This window comes from Balaenoptera physalus, assembly GCF_965194825.1.
Source record: "Balaenoptera physalus genome assembly, chromosome: 17".
In the NCBI taxonomy this organism is placed as follows: Eukaryota; Metazoa; Chordata; class Mammalia; order Artiodactyla; family Balaenopteridae; genus Balaenoptera; species Balaenoptera physalus.
The window spans coordinates 73,594,616-73,613,806 of record NC_138895.1 but is presented as its reverse complement, the minus strand read 5'-3'; the positions used below and the strand labels follow the sequence as shown (position 1 = coordinate 73,613,806).

At 40.6% G+C, this 19,191-nt stretch overlaps 1 protein-coding gene across 1 annotated transcript in view; it reads right to left on the bottom strand.

The window, feature by feature from the left end:
• Positions 1-8,406: 8,406 nt before the first annotated feature.
• LOC309647105 (uncharacterized protein) overlaps positions 8,407-19,191 on the bottom strand; it is a 408,982-nt gene continuing 398,197 nt past the window's right edge. The window contains exons 23-25 of the mRNA XM_082434106.1: positions 18,726-18,952; positions 18,543-18,606; positions 8,407-17,260 (exon numbers count right to left, since the gene is read on the bottom strand). The gene's annotated coding sequence lies outside the window, so the exon portion shown is untranslated. The remainder of the gene's footprint in view (positions 17,261-18,542; positions 18,607-18,725; positions 18,953-19,191) is intronic.

Sequence of the window (19,191 nt, the reverse complement as noted above, 5' to 3'; positions counted from 1 at the left end):
ACTAATTAAACAGATTCACGCTGAAATTCCCTGGATAGAATATATACTAGATTAGAATATTGAGCACACAATATGTACTATACCACTCTAGGGGGTAGGGGAGAATACACTCATGAAAGAGACCTAGGGTCTTCCCTGGGTGAAGGCATTCAAATACCTAACTTCATTTTAAGACAGAGTGAAGTAACACAAAATGGAGGGAAACTGCAGGCTGTATGAGCTTCCAGAATGGAGCAATTATCGTAGTTGGGACTAACCAATTTCCTTTTTTAGAAGAGATACCATTTTATCTGGGCTTTGAAGATGAAACTCACAGGAAAAGTTAAGGAATTCATCTTTGTTGAGAACTTACTCTGTGCCATGCATTTTATATGCTATACTTCATTTAATTCTTACAGGTCTCTAAAGTAGTTATCCGTATTACACCCTCATTATAAAGAATTATAAGAAGGTGCTTTTCCCAAGGCCACACCACCAGAGAGTAGGCCTCAGGATCCTAACATGGGCCTGGATGATCCCAGAGCCTGTGATTTCACCTCCTCTTTTGCCTTGTAGTTTCTGCAAGTCAGTATGAAGTCAGCTCCACGCAGACAATGGTTAAAACCATAGTACCGGAGTCTCTGTCCTTGTAGGCAAAAAGTGAATGTCTGAAAGCCTTTGTAAGCAGTTCATTCCTGTAAGTAGATTCTGCTCACTGCCGGCACTGCTTATACTATTCATTACCCAGTATAGATTAACTAATTTACAGCTAACTTACAGCTAATTTATACAATGAATAAGGATGATTGGAGTGAATTGAATGAATGTCTCTCTCCTCAGAGACAGCGTAAAGGTTAGCTTTAGCCCAGTTCAAGGCTAATTATAATACATTTTACAAAATACTGAGTTCGTCAAAGGTCTAATGAGGTATTCCCAGGGCTTCGATTAGGGCATCAGACCACCAGGTACTAACAGAGCTGATGTCTGTGTGAAAGACCAGGGAAATATAAGAAAGCACTGTTAGAATGTGGGTAGTAGAAATCTTAATGTGCTTATAGAAATAACAACTCAATGCCTTTCCCCAGTGGAATGGCTAAGTAATTGTATTTCCTCCATACAGTGAAGTGGTAGGTAGCCATTAACTACATCACTGGATACTATACTTCCGTCTTCTCTACAAGCTCCTCCTCATCTCTCCAAAGAGGAGTCTTTGGTCCTTTTACTAACCTACTCTCACCCATTTAATCTCACGGCTTTTAACACCGTTCAATGCTCAAAACCTCCAAGTTTATATCCCTATACCTCTCTCCCACACACTAGACTTATGTATCCAACTTTTGGCTTGACATCCCCACTCAAAAAGGTCTGATAAACATCTCAAACTTAACATAGTCCCAACTGAATGATTATAGAAGTATTGATTTTGGCCTCTCCTTGCCTCCTCTCTGCATCCCTGATCTGTTCCTCCCAAAGTTTTTTCAGCCTCAGTTAACAGAAACATCAGATATTCAGTTGATTTAAGCTGAAGGAACTTGGAGTCAACCCCTGACTACTCACTCTCTCTCATACTCCACATTCAGTCCATCTATCGCTACCATTATCTCATCTACTATCAAATGCTATACTATCATCTCAACCTATAAAATAGATGCAGAAAAGGAGCACTTCTGGCCACATTTCTGCTACCACCCTGGCCTGAGCCTCCATCATCACTTGCCTATATTTCTGCATTGCCTTCAATGATCTCCCTGCTTCCATTCTGGCCCTCTACATTCTATTCTCACAATAACCTGAGTGGTGATGATGGCTCTCCGTCTCAACAGAGTGAAAGCCCAAGTCCTTACTAGTAACTATAAGGCCCTACATGAGCTCATGGACACACACACACACACACACACACACACACACACTTTCCCTCTGTCCGTATATCCTTGCCATCTCTCCCTTGTAAACTACAGTGTAGCTACACTGATCTTGTTGCTTTTCCTAAAAATGACACACAAGTTCTCACCTGGGTCCACCATCACATAGATTAGTAGGCCTCAATATCCTCATCTACTAAACAAGGTAATTGGACCAGATGATCTCTTGGGTCCCTCCACAAAGATGTTATGACTTTGTAACTGTTTTCATCTGCAAAAAGTGAAGACCGTGAAACCCCAAGGCCTAACGATGGGGCAATATTATGAGTTCTGACCAATGGCAAAGAAAAATCTCCATTTCCATACCTCTTCACCATTGGCTCTGCAAATCAAAATTAGATCTAATAAGCCATTTTTATCCTGAGAAGTGGAAAATTAACAATGGTCTATGGGAATAGTATTTAACTATCAATATTAACTGTTATGGTCATTGTTACTGTATTACAATAATAAGGAAAAATATTCTGTTAAAATGCTAAGGGAAGGGAGGGAAACAGTGTTTTACAAATACTATTATAATGAAAATGTGAAAATAGGTAGGAAGATTTGTGGAAGAAAAATCATCAATGTGCTAAGAGTAATGGGGCTAAAGTCATGGAATTAAGGGTGATTCTTTTTTCTTTTCAAAATTTTCAAAATTTTCTACTATATGGTTTCTACTATGTGGTTTATTTTATCACCATTATAAATAATGAAGATGTGAGTGCTATGTGTATTTAATCTTTTAAATATTTAAACCAGGAGATTGTTCTCCAGCTAGAAAAAATACAGTATATTCTTTCAATTACTGGGTCCATACACTGCAGGCAAATTAGACACGGTGTTCTTTGAACAAGAACAAGGTAATAAAAAATTAACAGGCAATTTCCCTACATTGGTGTGGGTCAGCCATGAAGTCAACTCAGTTGGCAGCCAAGAGCCGAAAAACATGGACTCGGGTATTTTCTTATCACATAGACAAGGTCAGTGGCATACTCACGGATTCAAATTGATGGACACGATCAGAAGCCCTCGGAGGGATTCTAGATTCTTTTTCTTTTCAGTGATGCCAAGATGCTATTCTTAGGTAAGCCTCATCATTCAAGAATATTCATTGAGTCCCCCAAATTGCAATCCAGTCTATCCAGTACGTTCAATCTATATTATGGATCGAGGAATGTAGAGTCCAAAGTGGTAGATTCAGGGTTTTTCATACAGAAACTGATTGACTTTGGCCAGGTTACTTAATCATGGGTCTCAGTCTTCTCATCTATAAAATGGGGAAAGTAAGACCTTTGTCACACTTGAAGAAAGGAAAAAAGGAAGGAACAGGGGAAGGAATGTCTTCGAACTTATGGGATTGTTTTGGGCATTCAATATTATAACAAGTTAGCATAAGATTGGGTTCACAACACACACTCAGAAATTCAGTCCTTTATCCATTCAACAAGTGTCTATTAAAAACAGGATGTGCCAGGTCTATGCTAGGAGGTGTGGATACAACAGTGAACAAAGCTTATTCCTCTGCTCTAAAGACGTGTCTAGGCTGGTAGGAGAATTCAAGGAGAAAAAGACTATTACAATCCTTTAGGATATGCATTAGGTGTGCAGAAAGCATAGTGTTACAGGGGCAGAGGTGAGGACGGGATAGTAGGGTGATAAATAACCTCTAAATACACTAAAAATTGTTTTTAATATCAACAGTAACTTGAGTGTTCATTAAATGCCAGGCATTGTTCAGAGCTTATCAAAACTTTTTACTTGTGTTATCTCATTGATTGTATTCTATTATTAATCCCTATTTTAAGATAATTGAGTCACAGAGGGGTTAGGTAACTTTCTTAGAATCACCCAGCTAAGTAATCATTGGAGCCAAGATTTGAAGCCAGGAAGTCTGACTTCCAGTGTGCATTTCTAAGCACCATGTACACTGCCTTCTCCATTGGCTATTGTGTTTATCAAGTGAGGTAACAAATGTAAAGTTTATAGAATACTGCCTGTCACACAGTAAGCGTTCAATAAATGTTAACTGGTGTTAGTAATAGCAGTAGTAGCAAAAGCAGTAAGAGTAATAGCAAAAGTAGTAATGAAATAGTAATAGCGGTACTAGTAGTACTAGCAGTGGTAGTGGTAGTAATAATAGTAGTAGCAACAGCAAAATATAAAGCACTCTACAAATGCCAGTAGTTATTATTAGTCTGGACTCAGACGCATTCTAAGAAGGAAGGTGAAAAGTGTTCTTTACTTCTGTGTCATATGGTTCCGCTCTCATGAAACCCACTTCTTGGTACAGAAGAAGGACCCACACACATCACACAGCTGGCAATTTAGAATAAAAACTATTTAAGTTTCAAATCCAAAAGTTGCATTTCCAAGAACCGAGTTATTTATGAAAATGTCATCTTTCAGGGTCAGTGCGGAAGAAACATAATAGTTAAGTCTTATGAGCACAGTTAGAACACCCAAAGCACTATAGCAAGCACATCACAAGGACCAGGTCATTTATTCCCTACAAGTGCTGTGTGAGATAGATACCGATTTATCCCCTTGCCATACATGGGAACACTGGGGTTCAGAAAAGGTAAACTGTTTACTCGAGATGACACATCTAGTAGGTAGACAAGCCAGGATTTTAACCCAGAGCTGTTAATTCTGCTCACCTGGCCACTGGGATGAGGGTAAAGTACAACCTAGGTGGAGATGGATGAGACTTGGACGAGGAAGAAGACAAGCCAGGGCACACAGAGAAGAGGTGCTGCTGGGGCAGAAGACTGGGTGGAGGTGCGCCTGCAGAGATGAGGGCAGGGAGGAGTGAGCTGGGCCAGCTGTCAGGCGGGAGCCTGGCCCTGCCCTCCCAGAGCTCCCCACCCAAGAAAACCCACACTTGTTTACAATGTCTTGTTTTGAAGTTGCATTTTGTTTTGTCATCTGTGCCAAGGTGTACAAGACGGAAATCAGAACACCGAGAGAGACAGCTTTTGGTTTTTATTTGGTTTCTTCCAAAGTGCTCCCACATAAATATAACTTTTTTAAATGCTACTTTGTGTTTGGGACAATATTTGGGGCCACAACTATACACCCATTTGCCTCCCCACCCCCGCATTAGTACTCACCTGAAGCAATCACAGAAGCTTTAGAATGACAGTCACTCATTCAATCAACAAACATTTATTGAGCACTTACCCTGTGTCAGACCACATGCCCGGCAATGTAAACATGGCAGTGAACCAGAAGAGGCAAAATCCTTGCTCCCCTGGAATTCACATTCCAGTTGGGAGAGATGGGTGATAAATGCAAAACCAGTAAATAAGATGATACCAAATTGAGACACATCCTTGGACGGACATAAATAGAGTGACATGAAAGAAAGCTATTTGGGTAGAAGGTTTATAATAGGCTGGGTGGTCAGGGTTGGCCCTGAGAAAGTGATGCTTGACCTGGGAAGGAACAGCAAGAAGGGGCCCTCAACGTGAAGGTCTGAGGCCAAAGGGAGCCAAGGGGAGGGAACAGCTAGTGCAAAGACCCTAATACTGACGAAAGTGTGGGGTATTTGAGGAACACAGAGGAAACCAGTTTGGCTGGACCACAGTGTGCCAGGGAGAGTACAGTAGGAGATGAACTCCAGGAACCAGATCAGAAAGGAGCTTGTAGACATGGTACGAGGAGCTTGAATTTTACTCAAAGTGCTGTAGAAGCCATTTGAGGTAAGAAGTAAGCAGTCCAGAGAAGGGGCGTATGTTTACTGGGGAAAGCATCTACTTGATAACTGTGTAGAGAATGGATTATAGGGGACAAAGGAAGGTGGAAACCAGTTAGGAAGGTATTACAGAGGTTAAGGTGGGTGAGGATGGGGCATGGACCGGGATGTTTGGGTTTATTTGCAGGAAAGCACAAAGGTCTGAAAAATGTTTTCAAGGTAGAGGTAAGAGGTTTCACTGACAGGGTGGATGTGGGGAGGATAAGAGAATTTGTCAGATCCAGGAAGGTCCCTAGGTTTGGGTCTAAGGAACTGGATATGTGGTGGTGTCGATCAATAAAATGTGGAAGTTGAGTGAAGAGCCAGTTTTGGGGCTATTGGGAGGGGAAGTGAAGGGTTCCGTTTGGGCATAATAGGTTAGAGATGGTTATTAGACATCTATGTAGGAATGTCAAGTAGGCATTTATATGCAGGAATCAATCCACAGTTCAAAGGAGGGGACAAGGCTGGAAATAAAGATTTTGGCCTTTTCACCATATAGATGGTTAAGTCGGCATGCGACTGGATAATCACTCTGGGGGGAGAGAGAAGCGGAAATTAGGTTCAAACCATCTCAAGATGGCCACTGTGAGCCTCAGTGTCCTTATTTATAAAATAGAGGTAATAACTGACACCCCAAAAGGTAGTTTTACAAATTAAATTCTATTTGTATATAAGGCCCTTATCTGTATGACCCCAAATCCTTGGTCCAGTCCAATGTCATACTAAGGTCCCAGAAAGGCCAATTTCATAAAGGTTAGGCTTTCTCAAGAGACATGGATAATTAGTTGATTTGCAAAGCCAAGATCCTGTGGTCCTGTGGCCTCCACCCACCCTGCTTTCTTTCTTCTTTCTCCGTGACCAACTGCATCTCCAACATGTTTTCACCTAGCACACAAACATGCGCACTACATTTGGGCCATTTCCCCTGGGCTGCTGAATCCCAGGTTCTCAGGAAAGAAAAGACCTTCAAGAGTGCTGACCTGGGGCTTCCCTGGTGGCGCAGTGGTTGAGAATCTGCCTGCTAATGCAGGGGACACGGGTTCGCGCCCTGGTCTGGGAAGATCCCACATGCCGCGGACCAACTAGGCCTGTGAGCCACAACTACTGAGCCTGCGCGTCTGGAGCCTGTGCTCCGCAACAAGAGAGGCCACAATCGTGAGAGGCCCGCGCACCGCGATGAAGAGTGGCCCCCGCTTGCCGCAACTACAGAAAGCCCTAGCACAGAAACGAAGACCCAACATAGCAATCAATCGATCAATCAATAAATAAATCTGTAAAAAAAAAAAAAAAAAGAGTGCTGACCTAATGGCACATGAACCCAGGAAGTTGTAACTGGCATGGGTGAAGCCCTATTACATAATGTCAAGTGGCAGCTAATTCCCCTTGGCTGGCATAAGCAATGGCTTTCCCTAGAGCTCTGGGTTGGTGCCCAGTAGAGTGAGTGTCAGGCGAAGGAGTCTTCAGTCAATGGGGTCCTTGACACCACCATGTGTGCGTCCTGAGCCGCCACATCTCATTGTCCAAAACAAAGAATGACAGTGTCCACAACAATAATAACTAACTTTTATTGAGCACCTATTCTGTATCAGGCACTTGTGCAAGCACTTTCCACATATTACCTTATTTAGTCCTTCCAGCAATCCAGTAAGGTTGATATTATTATAACTCCCAAGTTGTAGATGAGCAAACTGAGACTCAGGGATGATAGGTGATTGTCCAAGGTCAAACAACTAAGAAGTGATGGAGATTTGAACACAGGTCTGCTCTCAACCACTATGCACTATCATCTCTTAGCAGTATACGGTATTTACCCTTTTCAGTTCACGTCAGCAACATTGACCTCCCAGGCATACAGTGGGAAGAGCCCTGGATGAGGAGTCAGGATGAGTTATAGTCTCAGGTCTGTTACTGATGAATTGTGTGGCCTGGAGTAAGTCATTTACCTTCTCTGAGGCTTAGTTCTCCTATCTTCAGAGTGGAGAGAGTAATCTCTCTCTCCTCAGGAGTACTGGGAGCACACAATGTGATAACTGATGTGAAGATCATTTGCAAAGTCTCAGGGGAGGATTGCACATAAAAGATTATGAGGAAATAATGGTAATGGTGAAGATATTGATGCTGATGACAATGATATACGCACACACAAGAATGAACACATCTCAGAAGTCTCAGAAGAAGTTATTAAAACAATTAGAATAGAACCTGGTCCCTAGATAGTGTTCAATAAATATTAAATAAGTAAGTAATGAAGAGGAAAGGGAGAGAGTTGATAAAGGAGAATTCAGTAGATTCGATGCTCTTCAAACATTTGGGTTCAGAAATGAATCACCTGAATATGCATAAAGTTGGGGTCAGCATGAAGTTCAAGGTTCAAGGTGTTAAGAGCAAGATAAGGATTTTATACCTCTGTTCAGTTGTAACCTTCTGGGACTTCAGGAAGGCTCCACCACGGCTAAAGTACATCCCCCCATCTAGCAGTTAGTATAGTGTTTAGCACACAATAGTCTCTTTAAAATGGTATCTTTTCATTATCTCCCTTTTCTTCTTTCTCAGTGTCCCTCCCTTCTCATTTCCCTCCCTTTTCCCTCTCTTCTTACCTCTCCCTCTTTTCTTTCTTCCTCCCCTTCTCCCTCTCCTCTCTCTCTTTCTCTCTCCCCCCCTTTCTCTCTCTCTCCCTTTTATATATTTTCAGATTTTCCTTCAGTCATTTCCTCTTGTCTCAAATTTTTTTCTCTTCTTTCAGTCCCTCCATATTCTCTTCTCTCTCCTCTTTCTTCCTAGATCTTCCTTTCTCTTTCATCCTCCTCCAATCATTTTCCCTAACCCACTATGTAATAAACATTGTTCTTTGTCTTTTGGGTATCCACTAATATGTGAATCCAGCAAGCGCTTTCCTCCTAGGTTTTGATCACATTAGATAAGAAGTTCAACCTCATGGGCAACGCAGAAAGACTTCATCCAGGCAACCTAGCGATTGTCATCTTTGAACAGCCAAAGTCCAGTTGCAATATCCAATCCATAGATCCACTCATCACCAAGGGCACCCTAAAAACCACTGACATGATCAGGGTCACTGTCTCCATTAATACAGTAAAGAGAAACTTGTCAGTTCCAGGAAACATGTGTCCTTTTGTGTTGCTATTAGCCTGTCTTTTTAAAGAACAAGCTTTGTGGGGTTTTGTCTCCCCCTCTGAATTTTGACCCTCTGGAGGACCCTATTCACATTTATCCTTTCATTTAATTCCCAAAACAACCACATGGGTGGACCCTACCCTGCTCCTGGCTGTGATTTAGAGATAAAGAAACTCAAAAGAAAGAAAAGGGAGGGAAGGAAGAAAGGAAGGAAGGGAGGAAGGAAGGAAGGGGAAAGAAACAAAGAAAGAAAGAAACAAAGAAAGAAAGGAAGGAAGAAAGAAATCTCCAAATCACATATTTATTATTTTATTATCACATATTTATTAATTTATTATGAAGAGAACATAGAGTTCAAGGCCAGGTCCCCTGACTCCAGTGGTGCTGGGAAGGCACAGCTGAACCCCCAAATCCTTACATAAATTCCTGAAGATTCAGCATCAGAGTTATTCAGGATAAAGAGAGTACAGGTTAAGGTTGTAAAATCAGATCGATCTGGGTTTATTTCTTAGCTCTAGAACTCACTAGCTTTGTGACCTTGGGCAAGTTATTTAGGCTCTCTGTGTCTCATTTGTCCCAAGAAAAAAAATTATCTTCCTTGTGGAGTTAAATGTTATAATGCATGTAAAGCCCTTCTCAGAGCTCCTGGGAAATAGTCAAGGGAAGTTAGTTATTGTTACTGTAAAGTTTTGATCCCTGGAAAGAATGGTCCCTTAAGCCACCATCAGAAGAGAGAATATGAGGGGTCAGGATACAGACTGGAGGATGCCCAAAGATGAACTTGAAGCAGAGTATCCTCCCACCAGCTCATGGACAAAAAGAATCAATTAAGGAGAAGCAAGCACCCATGGTTCTGGTGTCCAGTTTTCTAGAAATCATCACAGTGGCCAATACCTAAAGACATCTTGTCTCCCATAGGTTTTCTAGACCATCTCACTAGAGCTAATGACAATGTGATCCAGGCATCCCTGAGCTCAGAGATAGTCATCTGAGGGGCTCAATGAGACTCAGCCCTGGGGAGGCCTGGGTTGCACCAGGTCTTCCTGCTCCAGGGCCTCGGGGTCTTCAAGACAGTTACATAGTGGGGTGTCAGAGAAGGGATGGCATCACCGGGCCTCATTCTCCTGTTGATTAGGAGGTGGATTGAGTATCTACATTCATTCTCTAGAAAGCCTACAGATACAACTGGGGGTTAGATAGGACATCAGCTACCTCAGACACCCTCTGAAAAAAACACAGGCTCTGGATGTTAGAACTAAGGAATGACCTCATACTCTTCACATTTCATATCCCTGACGGTGCTTTCTAGACAGGGACTCAGAAGAACCTCACAGCATTACGTGGTAAGTTAAAGCCAGAGGTTCAAACACAGCACAAAGTTTAAAGTATTCTTGTGGGCTCTTCAACACTATCCATCACACTTAAGCCTTTTATTCCTTTAGATTATTAACACTACTATGAGCAAGACATTATGGTAGGTATTGAAAAAACAGAAATGCATCATCTGTCTTAGTTGGCCAGGAGGATTGTGGACGATAGAAATGGCTTGTTGGCTTGGTTTCTCTTTCATACTATTCTGCGAAGTTAAACTGATCTCCAGAGGGACATGTGTCACCTCTCCTTAGATCTTTTCATGACCCTACTTCTGTGACTCATTCAAAAGCTTATGGAACGGGCCTTTTGGAATATCGGCAGCTGCTTTTTGTGTAATTGTCATTCTGTTCAAGGTCAAGATATAATGTTCCTTCCTTTCCTTAGCCCAGACATCACCATGTTTGGCCATTGTAAGGTTGACCTCCAGCAATCTGTTAGTTTCATTGAAGTCTTTACTCATATTCTTTTTTTTTTAATTTTACTGGAATGTAGTTGATTTACAATGTTTGTTAGTTTCAGGTGTACAGCAAAGTGATTCAGTTATACATATACATATATTCATTCTTTTTCAGATTCTTTTCTCAAACAGGTTATCACAGAATATTGAGTTCCCTGTGCTATACAGTAGGTCTTTTTTGGTTATCTATCTTATATATAATAGTGTGTATACATTAATCCCAAGCTCCTGATTTATCCCTCCCCCCAACGTTTCCCCTATGGTAACTATAAGTTTGTTTTCAATATCTGTTAAGTCTTTCTGTTTTGTGAATAAGTTCATTTGTATCATTTTTTTAAATTAGATTCCACATATGAGTGACATCATATGATATTTGTCTTTCTCTGTCTGACTTCACTTCACTTAGTATGATAATCTCTGTTTCTTTGTTGTTTACATTGGGAGTCAGGAAAAGGCAAAGAATCTCAGAAAACCCCTATTCTGCCATCTTTGAACCAATCTTCTCATTTTTAAGTTAAGTAAATGGGTCCAGAGATACAGAGTCAAGACGCCCCAAGCAGCAGTGCTGTACCAAATCCTGGTGTCTTGGCTTCAGCTGAGTGCTGGACAGCAATGATTGGGAAGGAGGGCTCCCCGGCTTGACGCCGTGATGAAAACTCAGAGGCAATGCTGGGAGAGCATTGCCTCCAATGGTCTGCCCCTCACTCTCATGGCTGTCCCGAGACCTCAGCTGGTCTCAAACGCTTGGAAATGTAGTTTGGCCAGTAAGTTCATTACATGTAATTTACGATCTCATTTGGTGTGGAGAATCAAATTTGCTGAGAGAATTGTGGTTCCCAGTCAATTAACATTTATTAAGATCCATACTCTAAGTTGATTCATTTATTCGTTCAATATAGTTTGTGTCCTTTTCACACGGGAGAGGCAGCAGCATGTGGTAGTCTTAGAACTCCAGATTTAAAGTCAGGCAGCTTTAGTTTGCCTCCTGGACCGGTTATTTACTAGCTATTTGATTTGAGGTAAATCCTTTCATCTTTATGAACTTGACTTTCTGCTGTACAGAACTTTTAAAATAAAATCATGGTTAAATAATTCACAGTACATGGCACATTAATTGTAAATAATAATAATAATGTGTGCTAGATCAGGACTGGATTGGAGTATTTTGTATGAGCAGGCTATTTCCTATCTTATTTAGGAAAAACATTTGAGAGACCCTTCAGCTGTTTATTTTGCATCTGAAACAATGATCTGTTAGTAAAAGGGCAGTATGTTTGCATGTGTGTCCTACTTGGGCCAACACACATTGACACAGATGAGTTTCACTCTTGAATCTGCTCAGTCTTGTAATTTTCTTCTCACTCACAAAAAGATTTTGACTTGACCACGGTGTTTCCAGGAAATCATTTATAGTAAGGGCCTTTTTGGACATCATCTATGCCTTCATCTCCTTTTTGCCAAATTGGAGTTTACAGTCCATTGGAGTGGACTCTTGTAGTGGTAGTGTTTTTCTGCTATGTACATCCTGCAACGAATTTACATCACACACAGGAAAGATCACCTCTTCCAATCCAACAGCCAGAAGTAAAGAGGAAGTGAAATGAAGTCAATGGATTATTAATGTGAAAAATCAGGTTATAAAACAAGAGGTACAATGTAGTTTCATATTCTCTCCCTTTTTAAAACTGTATTCTTACATAGTAAAAACCGTAGAAAAAATATACATTCAACGATTAATAGTGGTAAACTCTAGAAAGTGGGACTATAAATGATTTCTTCTTATTATCTCTTTTTTAGTATTTTCACAAAAGACTCGATATACCTGTGCTTTTTGTATGATAAGGAAAATAGCACGGCAAAAATTAGGTTTAAAAAGCACCTACTTAGCGTAGTACCTGGCAAATTTTAGATACTCAATAGATGTCTAGAGATGTAATGAATGGTCCACAATCTGGGCAATTCCTGATGAGCTGACTGCTCAGCTGCCCTGGCATATCGATCATCCTGGCTCCACCACTGAGTGATCTCTCCAAGACAGCAAGGGAAAGAGGAAGGAGAAAAAAATGGAGAAGAGAATGGAGAAAAAAGATTCAGGAATGAGGTGCAATAAGGGACAGGTTACATCCCTTGATCATAGCATGTTGTACCTGGAACACATGCTATAGAAAATGGACCCCCATTTCTTGGGCACTGTGCAGGCATTTCATGGAGAACACAGTCTCCCACACTTTTGCAACTCTCATCATGTAGATGGGGAATTACCCTGACCCATCACAAGTGTAGTTAGTGGCAATGATTTGAATCAAGGCCTCCTAACTCCAGCTCAGGGCTCCTTCTGATAAAGAAGTACATCTATGAAATATATGAGTATATATGCAAACTTACTTTAACTTAGCGGCTCAGAAGGGTGATGGGAAATCAAAAATATCAAGAAGAATCAGAACACTGAAGAAAAAGAAACTTAAAGGCATATATATGAGCCCCAGTTAAATATATACAACCTCCAGTCAAAAAATATTTATGAAAGGCATGAATGTTTTAGGAGCTACAAGAGAATCAATCCACAAAGATGAAAGAAGTAACTCACCCAGGGCAGAAAGCACCTCATCAGCCCAGACACAACAGAACAAAACAAAAAAAACAACAACAAAAAAACCCAGAGAGCTACTTAGCAACAATCTGTTGCAGAAGAATCTCCATTGTGCATTTAGGATGTCATTCATTGCTCTTCTGAGTTCTTGTGTTCAAAGAAATAAGGCAAGGTCTATTTCTCTTTCCTAAATCCCTGGATCCTTGCCTTCTACCCACCCCAACCAAACCCCTACACTAAAAGACAGAAATTGGTAGCTGACTACATTATTGACTCAAATCCCCAAAATTGTACTCCCAAATGCCAAAGGGATGATTTATACGTACACTGCTGATGCACCTAGAGAACACAGTGTGCAGTCAATGGGAAGGAGAAGAATTGTGCCTCCTACCTTACAATTCTCTACTTAAAGGCAGTCCTTTTTTCAGAATACTTTTTTATTTTTAATTCAGAAACAAGACACTGAATTTTATCCAGGATCTCAATGCACTTCATGGATGTTATCTAGAGGCCAGTATTAGTTTTGTCTGTTCTTTAGACCCTTCTTGTACACAACAGTTTAAATAATAAATAAGAGCTTAACATTATAGGGAGGGTTTACATTTTGACAGAGATAAAGGTCAAAAACAGAGGTGATATTCATTCCTTTCCATTCCAGGCATTAGTTCTCTGGCTGGGGAATGGCTTGGGAAAGGCCATAAGAACTTTGGAAGCCCTTGATCCCACCTTACTGAACCTCCATCTCTTCCCCTGCATGGGCACTGACTGACTCTACAATCTGAGAGACAACTCTAGGCAGTGATTGGAAGAAAATTTTAATCCCCTGGAAATCAACTCATCATAAACATGAGTTAATTGAAATTTAGGTTTCCATCTTCCTTTTATTAATAAGTGATAACATTAATTAAAGTATCATTATCTGCTATTATAAACAAATTTCAAAAATGTGTATTGTCCCAAACAGTAGAAATCTTCACAAATGTAAAAGCCAAAATGGGTGGCATTGATCAGCCGTGGTCCTCTTCCTGATTCCAGGAAAGAGGCTCCTCCATCTCATGGCTCCATCATCTTCAACATGGGGCTCCCCAGGTGAATGGCTCATCTGTGTCTGCACCAGGCTGGTCAACAGGGAAGAGCATGGAAGGGACCATGAGAAATCCTTATGTGCTGGACCAGGAAGTGAGACATATCACTTCTGATCACACTCTGTTGGTTAGAGTACAGTCACATGACCACACCTTATACAAGGGAAGTTGGGAAATGTAGGCTGTGTGTCCAGGAAGAAGAGGAAGCAGGTGAGATTTGTTGCTAGACAGTCTCCATGACAACAGGAAAATAAGTTAACATCAGCACAATAACAACAAAATTGCAGTTTCCAGAGTATACCCTAGAGGCTACAGAAGTGAGACCTAGTCTCTTAATAACTACATCTTCAGTCCTACACAAGATCCCTGTGTAGAATAAAGATCTTGTAAGGTTTTTTTTTCTCTAAGAAAATGTCATCACCATGATGGGAAAACTCCTAAGAAATGAAAACAAAGAAATGTATTTTAAGGAAAAAAAGAGTTTCAGCATCAAGAGTTGAAGGAGAAAAACTCATTGAAATATCCCTAATTAGTTTGAAATTTTAATTTACCAAAAGTTACATTCCTCATTCAGGCTAGTTAATTGGGGGGTTACCTTAACCTGTTGATAAGCCATGGTTATTAATAGCGATATTGTAGTATTCATTATCCTAATGAATTCCTATTTACATATGGTCCACCTGAGATTAAATAGAAGCTGGGGGAAAGGAACGAAGGAAGAAAGAAAGAAATAAAGGAGGGAAGGAAGGAAGAAAAAGGGAGAGAGAGAGAAAGGAAGTGAGGAGGGAGGAAGGGAGGGAGAGAAAAAAGGAAAGGAAGGGAAAGAAGCAGTTCCCCTCTGTGTCAGTGTTTTCTCCACCATTTGTTCACTGGACAACCACACTTGGCTTTGAAAACCAGTCTCCCCTGCTCTAATTGCAATGACAAAAAGTAGCTCTGAGTGAAGAAACCCAAAAGTATTTGAAACCAGGTTACAACTCCCTTCAGTAATTTGGTTCTATAAGAAAATATACATGCCAACAAATTATCTTTCACTCCTGCAAGAAGAGATCCAGTTCTTCTGGGAATCTGAATTTATTTCAAAAGTGGGATGGGAAGGGAAGCATTCATTTAACCAGTTTTTAAAACAGATTTCATGACTATAAGCCTGAAAAAAGTCTCTGGCAGAAAAACACCTTAACTCTAATCGAGGCTGAACTGATGTTCTTGATGTTGGAGGGGTGCAGAGTGAAAGACGAACAGGTTGTGCTCCAGTGTCATGCGTGTCTGCCAAAACCCAACTACTCATACTAGCTTGTCCCCTTCAATCTGAGCCATCATCCAAGAAATGCAAATACTGAGGCTCAGTTTCCCTATCAGTATCACCTGATATTGATTAGAGTAAATGAAATAAATGCACTCAAACATCACTAATGGAAATACAATTTGGAAGGTAGTTTTTTTGGAAATTTTGTCAAGGTTAGATGCATTCATATTTTTCAAACCAATGATTGAATTTCTAACCTCATTTCAAAGGAAATGCTCTTAATTTCAGGGGGGGAAAGTCATATATAAGATGTTTGTTGCAAAGCTATTTATGACAGCAAATGCCAACAATGCGATAGTTTCAATCAATTTGGCATATAGACTATAATGAAGATGTCTGAAATTATGCCGTAGTTTTGGTCCTATGCAACTTATTACCCATCATGAATCAGTAAACTCGTAATTACTGAATATTTAGAGCTCTTAGTGTCAAAGTAATTGAGACCTCAGTCTTTAGCTTTAAGTGAATACTTTAGTTTGTGCTTTCTGAGTGACTAGAAAATCGTATTTCTGTTTCTAAGTTTGGGGCATTTTAATGACATTACATTTGGGAATGAATCGAAATTGAATGCCAGGATCACTTTGAAAATGATGTCATTTTGCAAAAACTTGGAGACAGGCTTAAAAGATAATGTTAAGTGAAAAAGCAGGAAAGGAAAATTGTTGGTAGAGTCTGGTAACAAAAAAATGAAATAGGAATGAGCATTTTGAAATAGAAAAAAAATCCTATTTTTTTTCCACTTTCCTTCATCTTTTCAAAATTTCTTCAAAAAAAAATTAACATTTTCTTTGAGAAAAAAGAAAAGATATATTATATGTATAACTTAAAAAAAATTACCTCTTAGGTCTATACCTTCCCATACCTTGACTGCAACTCTCAAATTGTAACAATCATGTAGGTTACATGAAGCCTGATATTAGCCAGGCGACTGCAATACCTCCTATGAAACTGGGCGGGCCTCATTCCCAGAAGCAGTGTGAGCCCTAGGAAGGACAGATGTCCATGTAGCCAATCAAGTGTCTCAGGTCCACAACCACTTCGTACGGAGCAAGGATGATGGCACATTTAGAAAGGAACACAGGCAAGAATTCCATTCTTCCTCAATCTGCAGCTCTCCTTCACCCTGGATCTAGAAATGACTTCTCAGGCTGAGGAAGTATAAGGCGGCAAAAGGACCAGAATCTGCCTCTCCCCCTCCTCTTTAATGTGACTGTACCACCGATAGAAAGACAAGCTACTAGAAGGCAAGCTGAGTCAGGTCTCGTAGCCAGCAATCTCCTTAATGCTCTTGCGGGCAGAATGAGGTTTTGTTTCTCTTTCGGTGACAGTGACACTGAGCCTATCTTGGTCAGGGCCCTCTGCATCATCCTAAAATGACTTTTTTTTTCTTTCTCTTGTATTTAATCATATTCTCTGCCACTAAACTTTTTAAAAAGCAGTGCTTAGATCCTGTTGAGCTGGGCATGAAAGAGCCCCTTTGCTCCCAAGGTTCTGATGGAGGAGACTTACCTTTAAATTGTGAAGAATCTCAAGGATCCCACTTGCCTGTGATTCCACTTTAGCCTTAAGTCCTGTCTCCTCCCCAGAATTCAGATATAGGGTTGGGCTTGGGGAGGTAACGGTGCAAGTTGACCGTGTCACTTGGTACAATGATGTTTCCTGAGAACCAACTTGGGTGTTCGGTAGCGGGTTAGCAGCTGGATTATGACAGTGGAGACATGCTTTAAACAGATTATTCCAATAAGTTACTAACTAATTAACCTCAACTGTCCAGAACGCTATAGGAGTGTCTCACAGGGAGACATACCTCAGTCTAAAGCAGTGATTTTTTTCAACCAGGGACAGTTTTACCCTCCAAGGGGACATTAGGCAATGTCTGAAGACATTTTTGGTTGTCACAACTTGGAGGAAGGTGAGGACAGGAAAGAGAGTACTACTGACCTTGAATAGGTAAGAGCTAGCATGCTGCTAAACACCCTAAAATGTCAATAGTGTCTAGGTTGAAAAACCCTGGTAATTTTCAAACTTGCCCAGTTTCTGATTCAGGAGATATGGGGTGAGGCCTGAGAATTTGCATTTCTCATAAGCTCCCATGTGATGCTACTCTCTGCTGGACCAGGAACCACACTTGGAGAACTATTGGTCTGCGTTTTCAAAGAAGGCATCCCCAGAAAATGACGTGTAAAGGCCTAGCAAGCGTTAGCTGAAGAAAAAGGGAAAGATAAGCTTTTGCAGGCAGTTTGTGCAAAAACGCAGAGGTAGGAAGTTTTGTCATGTTCAAGTAGCTGAAATAAACAAACATGGGGTTGAATGAAGCTGGAGAGAGAGCCAGAGAGAGATTGTGCAGGGCTATTGTAGAAGTGTGATCTTTATTCCATTGAAAGCAATGGAAATGCACTGAAGAGATTTTTAGCAGGGGGTTGGGGAAACTTGACTGGGCAGTTGGGGTGAAGAGTAAAGTAGAATATGTTGCCTGTAGTTTAATATAATAAAAGAGCATGGCCTTGGGAACCAGACAGCCCTGAATTTCAATTCTAGTTAAGCCTCTTTACTAGTTATATGATCAAGGGCAAATTATTTAACTTTCTATGAGCCTCTGTTTCCTCTCTGTAAAATGGAACCATTCAGACCTACTTCACTAGATTGATGTGAGAATAAATGAGATCATGTTCGTAAAAGTGTCTGGCACACAGGAAGACTCAACAAATGTTAATTCTCTTCCATTAATCATCAATGATGAAAGGATCAGGGGCTCCTCCAGAACCTAATTTGCAACTCAAAGAGCACACAGCAAAGCATGATGTCAACAACACAAGTCTGTCCAAAGAGTGCTTGTATCACCTGTGTGTGCCAAACGTATGTCAGGGCCTGCAGCTGGCAAGTTTAAGGGCAAATTAGGCAACCACCAACCCACGCAAAAACGCTGCAAAGCTAATGCTAGGTTTGCAGATACCATCACAGAACTCAGGCCAAAATTACCTAATTTATTGACGTTTGGATACTTCCAGAGGCTCTTTTACCAGATCCCTTATTGTTTTGTAGCCTGACAATGGGAAGGAGAAACAGTGCTTAAAACCACAATAAATAATAATAATACTTAGCACTTAAATAACCTCCGCCATCTTCAAAGCCATTTACAAACACTCACAAATTAAGACTCACCCAGCCCCAGCCTTGGGAAAGTGTCATTATCTTAGTTTCTTCCATACAGCACAGAGGTTGAGCCAGTAGAGTTGTCCAAATTCCGGCCACTTGGCTTGAGAATCAGCTGCTTTAATTCAATCCAGGCATCCCTAGTGGGCCCATTCTAGAAGAATCTGGGCATTTCCTTGGATCATAGAGTAGTACAGAATGTTTGATGAGAAGAGTAATTCCACTTTACAAGAATCCTTTAAAACAATAAATAAAGAAGGTGGAAGGAAATGTTTGGAGGAGATGTGTAAGTTTATGGCATAGATTGTGGTATGGTTTTACTTCATCAACTTGTAAACATGTGTAGCTTTTTGTATGTCACTCACACACTCAATGAAGTGATTTTAGATGAAAGAAAACATCCCTTGTGAATCTAATAATTTTGCACAGAAGTACCCAGCACAATCTGAATTAGACTTAACTGGAAGGTTGGCTT